Source organism: Panthera pardus, unplaced genomic scaffold (assembly GCF_024362965.1).
Source record: "Panthera pardus isolate Hobbes unplaced genomic scaffold, ASM2436296v1 HiC_scaffold_3, whole genome shotgun sequence".
In the NCBI taxonomy this organism is placed as follows: domain Eukaryota; kingdom Metazoa; phylum Chordata; class Mammalia; order Carnivora; family Felidae; genus Panthera; species Panthera pardus.
Window position 1 is genome coordinate 56,747 of NW_026526876.1, and position 10,184 is coordinate 66,930.

General features: G+C 46.8%; 1 long non-coding RNA gene across 1 annotated transcript; it reads right to left on the reverse strand.

Moving 5' to 3' along the window:
- Positions 1-2,959: 2,959 nt before the first annotated feature.
- Positions 2,960-5,798, reverse strand: LOC128774278 (uncharacterized). Its single transcript, XR_008418831.1, has 3 exons — positions 5,567-5,798; positions 4,172-4,239; positions 2,960-3,038 (listed from the first exon to the last, which is right to left on the reverse strand). It is a non-coding gene; the product is annotated as an uncharacterized LOC128774278 (long non-coding RNA).
- Positions 5,799-10,184: the final 4,386 nt, after the last annotated feature.

Here is a 10,184-nt window from a genome sequence, read left to right on the forward strand (position 1 = left end):
AGCATCCAACTTCGGCTCAGGTCATGAACTCCCAGCTCGTGAGTTCAAGCCCCGTGTCAGGCTCTGTGCCAACAGCTCACAGCCTGGATCCTGCTTAGGATTCTGTGTCTCCCTCTCTCTCTGTCCCTCCCCTGTTCACACTCTGTCTGTCTGTCTCTCTAAAATAAAATGCTGGGGCGCCTGGGTGGCTCAGTCGGTTAAGCGGCTGACTTCGGCTCAGGTCATGATCTCACGGTCAGTGAGTTCAAGCCCCGTGTCGGGCTCTGTGCTGACAGCTCAGAGCCTGGAGCCTGTTTCAGATTTTGTGTCTCCCTCTCTCTGACCCTCCCCCATTCATGCTCTGACATTAAAAATAAATAAACATTAAAAAAAAATTTTTTTAAACAATAAAATAAATAAAATGTTAAAAAAATTTTTTTAAAGATGCTGAATGTCATTAGTAATACATAAAATGCAAACTGAAATCAAAGTCAAACACCCTTTCGCATTTCACAGTTGGGCAAATGTTTAAGAATAATAATGAAAAGGCAGGCTTGGATGAGGAATAGCAGGAACCGTGATCCCTGTTACCAGAAGCATCCACTGTTGTCATTGTATTCTACGTTTGAATGAGTATCTTGCTTGTTTCATTAATTCTTATCTAAAGCATAAAGCAGATGCATTCCCATAATAGCAACAAGCTGGAAACACTTAAATGTCCATTAAAATGATGAGACAGATTTTGGTATAGCAAAGTATGGACTGGTAAACTGTAAAAGTATGTCAACCGCATGCCACAACATGGATGAATCTCAGAGACAACATTACACACAAAATAAAAATTATGTCACAAAAGGATAGTCCCTATGTGAGGAAAAGCCACTATACTGTTCAAGAATACACATGCAGGGCTGCCTGGGTGGCTCAGTCAGTGAAGCATCCAACTTCGGCTCAGGTCATGATCTCACCAGCTCGTGGGTTCGAGCCCCGCATCGGGATCTGTGCTGATAGCTCAGAGCCTGGAGCCTTCTTCAGATTCCATGTCTCCCTCTCTCGCTGCCCCTCCCCCACTCACTATCTCTGTCTCTGTCTCTGTCTCTGTCTCTCTCTAAAATAAACATTAAAAACATTTTTAAAAAGATTACACGTGCAGGTGAAAATCTGTAGTAAAAGCAAGGAAATATCATAGGCTGAGATACACAGAAGAAGTAGAATATTCTATTTCTGAGGCTGGGTGGTGACAACATGAGTATTTATTTTATTAGTATTCTTTAAACTGTCATTTATGTTACCTATAAACCTTTCTTTATATTTTTCTCAATAAAAACCATGCCACACATCAAAATAAATTCCAAGTGGCATTGAAATATAAACTTTGATACCATAAACATCAAGATGAAACTATAAATCTTGACATGGGGAAGACCTTTATAAACTGTTATGGCCTGACTTGTGTTCCCCAAAATTCATATGTTGAAGCCCTAACTCCCAGTGCCTTAGAAGGTGACTGTGTTTGGGGGCGCTTGGGTGGCTCAGCCGGTTAAGCATCTGACTTTGGCTCAGGTCATGATCTCAGGGTTCGTGGGTTCCAGCCCTGCGTTGGGCTCTGTGCTGGCAGCTCAGAGCCTGGCGCCTGCTTCGGATTCTGTGTCTCCCTCTCTCTCTGCCCGTCCCCCACTTGTGCTCTGTCTCCATCTCTCAAAAATAAATAAACGTTAAAAACAAAAAGAAGGTGACTGTGTTTGTAGATAGGACCTTTAAAGAGATGAGTAAAAAAAAAAAAAAAAAAAATGAAGTATCATTAAAGTATACCTTACTTCAATATGCCTGGTGTCCCTAGAGGAAGAGGAAATTTGGACACACAAAGAAACACCACGGATGAATATACAGAAAGACTACATGAGGACACAGTGAGAAGTCGTCATCTGCAAGACAAGCAGAGAGGCCTCAGGAGAAACCAGCCCTGACCACACAGTGATTTTGTGCTTCTAGAGTCCAGAACTGTGAGAAATTCAGAATCTGTTGATTAAGCACATTGGTCTGTGGGATTTTGTTATGGCAGCCCCAGCCAAATCATACGTAAGCATCATCCTGAATGCTGAACTACATAGAAAAAAGCTTAATGGGTTTTGCTAAACAACATTGTTAAATATTTTCATGTCAAATATAATAGCAACACCACAAACTCAAAATGCTATTTGGGACATATTTGATAGAAGTCTGATATTCCTAATAAACAGCTTCTACAAATCTATAATAAAATAAACATTCCAACGAGAAAAAAATGGTAAGACACATAAGCTGGAAGTTTCTCATAAACAAATACAAATGCCTGCAAGAAAAGAGCAAAAACATAAACCTCTTGAATGAATGGAGACTGAGATGATGTTCTCTTCTATTGAAAGATAAGAATCTTTTGATATAATACCATACCACTTGACAAAGACTGGAGCTATATATTCTACAGCCCTTCGGGCTCGGCCCATTGGTGATATGTACAAATCACAAAGCTTTAAAAGGTTTCTGTTTGGCCTAAAATTGAAATTCTCATTTCTGGAAATGTGTACCAAATAAATAATTAGATACACTATTGTAATTATAAGAATATTTACTCTAACGTGAGAAATAACCTGAACCAAATCAACACTAAGGATTTGGTTAAAGAAAGCATAGTCTCTTTTATATCATGCAAATATTTAAAATGGAAAGGAAATAAACCAAAACATGAAGACAGAAAATCGCTGACATACAGATTCTCTGGACTGTGGAATTACAGGAGAATGTAAATTTCTTCTTTAATGTATGTCAATATTTTCAAAGTTTGCTACAATAAACATACAATACTTTGGTAACAAGAAAATATACAAAAGCTAGTTCAAGAGAAACAGGAACACACTGGCTGAATTGTGGGTGAAGACAGTAGTAGAGCTTTGTGAGACATAAACTTTGTGTGGCTGTGAGGGCCCAGGAATCAGACTCACCTCAGGCTGAGTCTTGGTCACTTCCTCCCCCTGTGGTCCTGGACAAGTCCTAAACGCACCATGGCTCAGTTTTGTCATCTAAAAAGCAAGGACGGTGTTAGTACTGGCTCAGAGCATTGTTAGTAAGATTAAATAAGAGACTCGGAACTTAAGGACTCAGGGTGGGCACGGAGGGGGCTGCATGCCGCCCAGCCCTCCAAACACACAAGGTCAGTGTGGATCAAGGGGGGCCTAGAAGTAGAAACAGGCCATGAGACACGAAAAAGCACAGAAGCAGGACCAGAACCAACAGACCCCAAGACTGGTCACCCCGTGCCATTTAGGCAAGTGACTAAAAATGACCTCTAATCATTCGCTGGCATTATTGGGGATTGCTACCTGTCCTTAGATATGTGCTGACGCACGCTCTGCCTCAGGTAAGTCTCGAACAGCTCTGTGGTGGAGGGATCATCGTCTCTGATTGAGAAGGAAGGACGCCAGGGTCAGAGAGGTCAGGTGACCCGTACAACATCACACAAGGAGGAAGGCATGGCACTGGGACTGGCGTTTTGTCTAACCCAGAGCCAGCTTGTGTATTTCCTGTAAGCATCCCCATTTCTAAATGGACAAGCCACATCTAACACACGTTGCTCCATTCTGGTTTGGGGAACTGTGCCGATCAATGGTCTTCCACTCAGAAAGCTTATTCTTACTTTTTGTAAAATAAAAAATTACAGACGTAGGGTTAAGTATCAAATCAAACATGCTGTCACTTTCTCCTAAGGATAATATGGAATAGAAAGAAACGGACTTTAAATAAAACATAATTTAATCAATTAATTAATTTCCAAGGTTAACTCCCTGTCTTCTGTCAGCGGGCCATCTTCGAAGCTTCTGGACGCTCATCGCTTAGGGACTGTGCTCAGCTGCTGCTGAAGGTACAGAGGCACAGACCTCAGGAGGCCCTCTTGGGATCTCCCTCCCCCAGCTCAGCTGCCCTCAGAAGCCCTCAAGCAAGGTCCCGGACACACAGCCCCTCTTTGCTTGGCCTGTCCTGAGGCTCCTCTGCTCATGGTCCCTGCCTGTCCACAGGGGAGGATCCTCAGCCTCTGCCCACAGCTCCCCCCTCTCTCTCCCAGGAGAGCGACTTCTCCATTGATTCTCTGAGGAAACATATGATCAGGGTTACCCTTTTTCATTTGAACTTCCTGGTACAAGGAAGCCCCACTTACCAATAGGACAGTATCTGTGCTGTTCAAAAAGATGCACCTCACTGGCCTCTGTTAGTTTCCGATCGCTGCTGCAACAAAACACAACACATATTCTCTTGCAATTCTGGAATCCGGAGTCCCGTGTGTCTTACGGTGCAAACCTCAAGGAAGGTGCTGACGCTTGGCAGGGCTGCACTCCTTCTGCAAGTTCTAGGGCAGAATCTCTTCCATGCCTTTACCAGCTTCTAGAGGCCACCCACAGTCCTTCCTCAGGGCCCTAGCCAGCTCTCACCTCACCCCTGCCTCTGCTTCTGTACTCATGTCTCCCGTGACTCTGATCCTCCTGTCTCCCTCTTTCACCTATGAGGTCCCCATGATTTATATCACACACGCACACACGCACGCACGCACAATCACAATCCAAGAGTGTCTCCTCAGGTCCACATTCTTAATTAAATCACATCAGGACATTTTCCTTCTGCTATGCAAAGTAATACGTTCATAGCTTCTGGGGATTAGCACATGGACATCTTTAGGGAACCATTATTCATGCCTACCTACCCTACCTGCCCAACTTGAAAGAAAATTATCTTATACAATTCAGAATTAATTTACGGGAACACCTGGGTGGCTCAGTCGGTTAAGTGACAGACTTCAGCTCAGGTCATGATCTCACAGTTCCTGGGTTCAAGTCCCATGTCAGGCTTTGTGCTGACAGCTCAGAGACTGGAGCCTGCTTTGGATTCTGTGTGCCCCTCTCTCTCTGCTCCTCTCCCACTCATGCTCTCTCTCAAAAATAAACATTAAAAAATTTTTTAAAGACTCAATTTGCCAAAGTATGAGTGGCAGATAATAAAACAATGGGGAGAATCAGCATAGATCACAACAGATGGATCTAGAACAGTGCTTTCCTAATTTTGCTCCAGGAGGCAGCAAGGAGACAGAGACTCTAACAGATGAAACCTGTCAGGGCAGGTTCATGCAGGAGAAGGTGGGGAAGGGCGGGCGGGGGGGGGGGGGGGGGGGCAGCACAGCCTGGGATGAGAAAGGACAGGACCCGGGTATACACAGGCCCAGAGTCCAGGAAGACGGCCAGTCCTGCTCCCGGGTGTATGCAGGAGGAGACCAAGACATTAGGGTCGATGAGCAGGGCTTGGCACTAAGCAGCTTTGGGTGTGGATTCTCCCCGGATGCTATACGCTCCTCCCTTCAGTTTATTTGTGCAAGTACCCTGCCCTCTTTTACCTCTGCTCTCCCCTTGAGTCTCTGCTCTAGAATACATTCAAAACAAAGACAAAAACACAAACAATGACCAGTAGCGTATTGAGGGCCACAGAGGGAGCTCAGGACCACTAGGGTGGAGGAGAAAGACTGGGAAGAGGCAAAAAGCCGTTAGTTAAGACCGTGAAAACCTACTTTCTTTTTCTGCCGCGGAGCCAGGAAAGGGCAGGGAGCCGAGACTTGCTGCTGACCTGGGTCCGGGGGCGAATGGCCTTGGCAGTCACCAGCTCCGTGCGGGCTCCGGGCAGGGTCCGTCCCAGACTCCCCGAAGCCCACGCAGCGCAGCCACGGGGAGGCGAAGGCAGCCGCTGGGGCCGCCAGGCTTTCGGCAGCACCGGGCGCCAGCCTGTCCGGGAGGGAGTGGGGACTCCGGGTTCCACCTGGGACTGGAGCCCGGCCGCCCGGCGGTTCGGTGAAGCAACGCGTGGCGGTGACGCAGGCGCTCCAGGTTCTCCGTCCGCGGGACGGGCGGCCTTCGGCTCCTCTTCCGCAGGGAGGCTGCGCCCGGCCGGCAAGTTCGCCCTTCACCGCGCGGGAGGAGTCCCTCCGCGGCGGGATTGCGCGGCGGCGCTGTGCGCGCGGGACGAGTGTCCTGCTGTAGGACGGCGTCCTGGAGACCCGGGGGCGCATCCGCGGAGCTCGGAGGCCTTGACCTGTCTCCTTGGGGACACCCCGCCGCCCAGCCTGGCCCGCGGGAAGCCCTGCAGCGAAGCCTAAGAGCCGCAGGTGCCGCCGCCGCCTCCGCCGCTTCCCTCCGCGCGCCAAGGGCCCGGAGCAGCTCAGGGTCCGGAGCTGGCGGCCTTCTTCCCGCCACCTTCAGAGCTCTGGTCGCAGCGCCGGTGGAAGCAGCCTGAGTCCCCAGGCCCTTTGGCGCTTGGGATGGTGGAGGTGACGCGCTCCAGCTGGGTGCCGGCTGCCCCGCTAATTTCCATATGGGGCAAAAAATGTTCTTTCACATATTTTGTAGAAGGTGTTCTCTCCCCCTGCCAAAATAAGATGTTTGGTGACCCTCCAAAAAGCAGTAAAATTTGGTCCACCCCCGCCCCCCCCCCCCCCAAAAAAAAGATATTTGGTGAACTGAAATGTCACAGTTAAGATTAGGCCCTTCCCTGTGAGCCCTAGGGCCCGTCACAGACCCCAACCCCATTTGTGGAGACAACGCACAAATGACCCGTAGGCTCCATTTGGCCCTTAGCAGTGAGAGAAGCTGTACTCAGTGTCTGAACTATAAGCACAGGAGATGGAGGGTGGAAAGTGTCTTTCTGTTCCTCCTGGAGCCCCAGAAGGAGGCGGTGACTTGATGGATGCGGAAACTATGCCCAGTAAGTAAACGGTGTCAGAACTACATGGGCACCCTGCACTCTGCAGAACTGTGGGCACCAGGTCTGGGCACCTGCACTCACTCCTAGAGGCTGGGGATGCCAAGATGAGGTGGCCATGCGTGAGCAGGGTAGATGGGCATCCTGGGTGAGGACTTGATCCTTCACACCCTGGTCAGGTCTTGGTAATTTGTCTGCTCTCAGTGTTTATGTTTTCAGCACGTGGCTACTGTAATCCATTCATTGTGGAATGGTAGTCTCTAAGGACGACTAGTTTGGCTCTTGCTCTGTAGCCAAATTCTTCCTATGGCCTGTTTTGGTAGGACCTACAAGCTACGAACTGCTTTCATGTTTTTTAATAGTTGAAATAATTTTCAGAAAGAAGCCTGAAGAATTGTATCATGCTTAGATGTCAGGATTCATAAATAAAGTTTTATTTGAGCACAGCCATGTTCCTTCATTTACCTTTTCTCCATGGCCGCTTTCTGGCTACAATGGCAGACTTCAGTGGATGCAGCCGAGGTCATGTGGCAAGCTCCAAAATATTTACAAAAGTTTGCCAAACACTGCTCTAGAAAGTAGTAATTTTTAAACTTTATATGCTGAAAACTGTACTTAAAAAGCAGCTAAATTTTTAGTGAATTTTGCCACTTACAAACCACCTTTGGGTAAAGGTAAAAATGTTTACATTTCTCAGGAATCCTGGGTGGCTCAGTCAGTAGAGCATGCAGCTCTTGATCTCAGGATTGTTGTAAATTCAAGCCCACTTTGGGTGTAGAGATTACTTACAAATAAAGTCTTTGAAAATGTTTCCTTTCTCTCAGTGAGGTAGGTTAAAATAAATAAGAAAACACCAAATGTGCAATTATTGCTGTACTGGGGAGGGGAATCTCCCTGCTGCCCTGTTTCATCTAAGAAATAATCAGTGTAACTGAAATATAGCATCTGCATTAGCATCAACTACAAAAGCTGCCAAATACTTCTGTCCATCAAAACCAGGTGTCTGAATTGTAGAATTATTTACTTTTCACTCTGGTTTGGAGTCATCCTTTTCGACTGTGGCAGTGTTTGCCTAAATTCATTGATGGTGAATTTCTCAAATACTAATTTTTTGATAGAATACTGTTAGAAATCATTGAATTAGAACTGACACTTTGAGTAAAGCATGCTATACAATATGTTCACATCCAGCGGAAGAACAATTTACATAAGCTTATAAAAATTTTGCAACAGTGAGAGGCACCTGGGTGTCTCAGCCAGTTAAGTGTTGGACTCTGATTTCAGCTTGGGTCATAGTCTCATGGTTCATGATATCAAGCCCCACATTGGACTCTGTGCTGGCAGCATGGAGCCTACTTGGGAATCTCTCTCTCCTCCTCTCTGTGCCTATCCCTGCTTATGTGCTCTCTCTCTCTCTCTCTCTCTCTCAAAATAAATACATAAACATTTTTAAACATACACACACCCAAAGTACAACAATGAAAATAACCAATTATTAGAATTATATCATTTTTCTGTTAGTAAATGCAAAAGGATTCAAGCGTTTTCATGCACCTTCTAGGTATTCTTGAGCCTGATACATTTCCTCTTAAAAGTTCATTATAGATCAATACATTTTGTATTTATCTTAGGCATTTATAAATACATTTTGCTTCAACATTATCAATAGTGTAGGTAAACTATAAAACAGTTTGTGAAATGCTAGTTTTTATGGTAAGAGTGTGTTCTTTTGAATTGCTTTGGATTACTTAAAATTAAATTAGAATGCAATTAGGAGCCCAATATACTGATCCAAATAGACGTCTTCTTTTCTAGTACCCTTTAAAATGGGAACACATTGATCCTGAGTAAAATATAGGATAAATGGAACTTTTAAAAATGTTTATTTTTGAGAGAGAGAGAGAGCATGAGAGGAAGGGGCAGAGAGAGAGAGAGAGAGAGAGAGAGAGAGGAGACAGACTACAAAGGATATCCTCACCTCTTCAGGAAAATCTGCATGTCCCCTCCGGAGCTCAGAGGCAGCCCCCACCTGCAGAGAATTACACGGAGAGGCTCCCGGTAGCCATCTCTGCAGAAAATAAATGTCTCAAGGACCTCCTGAAAAACATTTCCAAGCCCTTTCTCTGCTGCCGGGATTGGCCGTGTCGGCCAAGGTCCTGGAGGTAGACAGCTACGTTGGTGCTAGAGACACTCCACTTTTGTCTGGCTGAGAGGCAACAGGTGGGCGAGGGCAAGATGGGGTGTCTGAGGAACTCACCGTTCACCACTAACCCCTCCATCCGGATCCACCCCACTGATATGTTACCAAGTGTCAGGCAACACCTGCTGTGTACTTTTATGTAACTAGTTCCTCCAGAGCGCTGGTGAAATTAGCAAGGGATGGGATTCGCCGCGTGGGAAGCAGCTTCCAGGAGGCTGTGCTGTGGTGTTGGCACATTTGCCCCAGTTGGATGTGTGGCAGTGTGCGCTGTGTGGCCCACACCGTGCTCTGAGGTTGTTAGGGGTTGGCATGTGTTGGTCAACCAGCAGGCTCTGGCGCCCCTCTGCCTGCAGGGGGACTAAGAGTACTGCCACAGGCCAACAGGAGACAGTGTCCAAGCCCTATGCCCTCCTTCGTGGGTCCCAGTGGTCCTTTCGTTTCCCAATCTTTCCACAACTTATCTGGAGGTGGGGCCTCCCCCCGGGGGTTGGGAGAGCACCAGTAGCACGACAGTGGTGGATCCCAGTCATGGGAACGTCAGATTTACCATAAGTCCCCTCTCCCTAGCAGTGGAGGCAACGTGGCATGGCGGAGGCAAGGGACCGTGCAGAGGACCTCCCAGGGCCTCCCTGTCTTTCTAATGATGAGACTCTAGAAGACCGTGGTCCCACCTGGCCATGTATTCCCCTCACCTCCTGTCCTCAATCCATCCAGTGCCGACTTACTAGGTCGTAGTGCGTTACCTGTCAGCAGTTCGGAGATTTCCCCAGAGCTCCCCGGGAAACATTCGTGGGGGTGGACCTGAATGCTTTGCCAGAGATTGACTTTGGGAGGCCGTCTGCAAGGGTGGGATCATCCTAGTGGCATCCTGGGATCCTCCTGGTGACATTCTCACCAGCTGGGTGTGACCTGGTGGCTGGTCCAGAAGAGCCACTCGATAGCTGGATAGCAGTGGGGGGTGAAAAAAAAGGGAGTGATTTAAGAATTTTCTTGCTGATACGAAACAAACAAGAAACAAGGTAGACATTAGCAAGGTGGCAAATCCTGAAGTTTGTGGTACTACCAACGACTATTGTCATTGTTTCATCATTATTGCTTGCAGTTGATGATAAAAACACTGAATAAAATTTCTGTATCCACACGGTTTCTGATTGAATGAAGATAACGAAGGAGGGACTTTGGTATGCAAAATGTTCTAATCCCCCCAGAGACCAGGGAATATCTCTTCTTCTCT